We start from the raw sequence: 3,902 nt of genomic DNA, 5'->3' as shown, positions 1-3,902 counted from the left end.
TTGTAGAATTCATACATTTAAAAATTAATATATTTTATTATTATTAAATTAAATTATTAATAACTAAATAAATGTTAGTTATTAATAAGTTTGATTATATTTTAAATTTATTATTATCAAATTTATATGTTTTATTTTTTAAAATTATTCTAAAATAAAGAAAAAAATCAGAACATCTAATTTAATATCTTAAAAAATTATAAAAAGTACATTACATTAATGAAACAAGTCAAAATGTTCATATTACCAATACACATTTGTCAGTACTCAAGAATTTTTCTTAATTTTTTATTTTGTTTAAAAAACAATATTCTTTTATTTATACGAGGTTTAATTGCAGTTTTGGTCCCCTTATTTTAATTGAATCGCGAAAGTAGTTCTCTCATTTTATTTCTCTTCAGTTTTGGTCCCTCAAACATAATTTTGATCCAAAACTTGATGAATTTTTTTTTTTTTGTATTTATTTAAGTCACACTATGTCTCGAGATCTTATTTGCAACAATTGTACTTGAAATCTATGATCATAAATGGTGTAGTACGACTTTAAAAAATAAAATTTCATTAAGTTTTGGACCAAAATTCTGTTTGAGGGACCAATACTGGGAAGAAACAAAATGGGGGGACTATTTTCGCGATTTAGCTAAAATAGCGGGACCAAAACTGCAATTAAGCCTTTATATAAAAATAGAAACATAAAATGTACTTTATTTATATAAACATAAAAACATAGATATTTTATACAATGGGTTCCTGTAGATATCGACACCCTCTTCGCCTTATAATTTTAATTTAAAGGCAAATTCACACTCAATCAAATCGAATTTTCTTCCATAAATAAAGACATGTTCGGGTAGACACAACTTGTGCAGACTATATTGTTATCCCTAACCGTGGAACTTGTCTTACTTTTTTATTTATTTAAAAAACAATTCTACTTTATTTATATAAAAATAAAAACTACTTCATATATATAAAGGTAAAAACTTCAAAATTGGAATGCATTTGCTGCGGAATTTGCTTCGAATATTTCCTGCGGATTTTACCGCAGGTAAATCCTTTGTAAAAATATGAAATTTGCTGCGGATAGATAATCACATGTAAATCCGTAGCAAAAAAAAACTTACCTGCCGTCCTACCTGCGGATTCCTGACCGCAGATATATTCCTCAATTATTCCCGAACCGCAGGAAAATCCTTAAGTATCACCTGCGGATATATTTCCGCAGGAAATGCCGCATGAAAAACGCCAATTTCTAGTAGTGATCCTCTTTTGTCTCAATGCGTTGATTAAGTAATCAATAACTTAGTGAAGAATATTATATTGGTTCAAACATGAAATATATAAGTTTGTTTGAATATAATTTTCAAAATAAAAATGATAGAGATTATAAATAAATAAATAAACAAAAACAAAATCGATAGAGAATGCAATTTATTTGAATATATGTAGATATTCAAGTTAAATGTGGAATTTATGTTAGTTGGGAGTTTATTTTATTTAATTGGACTTTTTAGTCTTTAAATCTTTTATTTGTTATCAATTATTAGCATCGACAAGTTCTACGGTACAATAAAAAATAGAATGTGGATCAGTACTATGATTTTTTTTACGAGTAACTTTTTTTAATTTGTTCATGTATGTATTACTATAGTATATTAAAATTGACTAAGTTAAGCGTTTTGATACATAAGTGACATGTTCTTCAACTATTAGTAGTTTAATTTTGATAGTACTAAAACGTGTTAATTTTTTAATGTACTGTAAAATTCCTCATTAACATTATATATATGTAATCAGATTACAAATTATCCAAATCAAAATAGATATTTAAGCATAATTCCTTACTATATCGGAATATCAAGGGTATACGCATAATATTTTTCATTTACATTCAAGTTAACTTCATAAATAAATTAATACATTGAAGTCATGTTTTAGGTAAATAGTTTAATTGATGAGTTAAAAGACATCGAATTGAACGAGTATTGGAATGAGTATTGAGAAAGTATGTTATTAACATTTGCTTATTAAACAAAATACATTGAAGTCCTTCTTTGATATTTTGTCACACTTATATACAGGTTATCTTTGGTGTCCCTCTCTTCAATCTCAATAATCATTTTAACCAAAAGAAAAATTATGTGATGTGTTAACTTTGTTGATTTCAATATTGAATTTAAAAAATTTTATAAACAAAAATATTGATTTCAAAATAAAACCATATTAAAACTAAAGTCTAAGTGGGTAGGACTTGTGTATATATGTTGCTGCTCATAATCTCCTAATTAAGAAAAAGTAATAAATTTGGTGTCACCAACAAAAGCTTGGATAGATGAGAAATAAATCCCAATACAAAGAGGTTTGTAACTTTTTTACAAGTACGGTTGCTCAACGTCCTAGATAACCCTGAATTATAAGTTGTTTTGTCACGTTAATTCACATTCTATATACACCAAAAATGTCGTAATTAGAACATTCTTGATCTCCCAATTAGGTAAGGTTGGTTGGAATTTGAGAATTAATCTATTGTTATCTTTCTTCTTTTGGTTCCAACAAATGAAGATAGCAAACCAAAGTATACTAGTATATTATTATAGCCGCAATTCATATTACTTCAAAGTCTCTAATGATTGAGTAAAAAAAAAAGTCTAAAAAAAATTAAGTATTGGCATAGGACGAATCTTTAATTGCTTTGCTAGCCTATTTTATTGGTTAGCTTATTTTTTTACTAAAGCTTGTTTTTTAACTTACGTTGCGTGCTTGAGTTTTTTAAAAAAAATAGAGGTTCAAGGTTTTTCATCCAATATAACTTACAGAGTATTCTAATAGAATAAATAGTGAGAAGCTGTATGAATATAGTTTTCTTAACAGCTTTATTGGCTACTTGTCTTTGAAATTAACTCTTGATTTTTTTTTTATATATAATTAAAATTATTGGTGTTTCTAAAAAATATATATAAAAACATAATTACAATTTTATTCCCTATTTTTACTATTTTGTAAAATTCATCATTTTATTATAAAATTCAAGAGTTTTGGTATCTCCCTCATATTTTTTCCACAAAAAAATAATGATATGACATATTTTAAATGACATAACTTTTTGTACGATGGTGTTGAATTATTAACATCTATAAAATCACAATAAAAACGTATAAAAACTTGAGTTTTCCTTATCATATTCATACCATATGCACCCCTCTTCTAGAATCAAGGCTCTGATACCACGCTGGCCGGGAGCCTTCCATATCATGAGATGTAGTCTTAATTGAATCATCAAACCGAGATAACAAAACGTCATCCATTGGCTTACAAATCTCAAGGCACAGATTATCAATTAAAACTACAATCTTATGATAGAAAGGACCGTAGCAAGGATCAATAGTCAGATGTTTTCTGATACACAAGATCCTCATAACTGAGGCGAGTGTAGAGCATACTTGCATCTCTAATAGGGTGTTTATGATATGAACATAATAACTAGAGCTTTCAGAAAGAAGAGAGAACTTAGAGGAACATGTTTATAGTTAAGAACACTTAAGGTTTTATTTCGAATGCTGTTTGAGCTCATATGTTACAAGACTCCTCCTTTTATAGCCAAGGAGTTATACATAAGACAAAGCACACACTATTCATGATCATGTCCTATTACAAGCATTATTGAATGTCTCTCAATAATTGGAGACATAATCATGACACCTATACTATTCATGATAAGCATTATGGAATGTTTTTCAATTATTGGAGACACATTTATGACACCTTTTGACTATTATGCAACATATGGACGAAATACAGACTATTCAAGCAATAATTATACAAGACATGCAATAATTATACAAGATATCATCATGACACTTTTGGACTCATTATCCTTTAGAGATAGGTTCGTGACTTGGTGA

The sequence above is a fragment of the Cicer arietinum genome, chromosome 2, assembly GCF_000331145.2.
Source record: "Cicer arietinum cultivar CDC Frontier isolate Library 1 chromosome 2, Cicar.CDCFrontier_v2.0, whole genome shotgun sequence".
NCBI classification, from domain to species: domain Eukaryota; kingdom Viridiplantae; phylum Streptophyta; class Magnoliopsida; order Fabales; family Fabaceae; genus Cicer; species Cicer arietinum.
Note: the sequence above shows the minus strand (reverse complement) of the source record.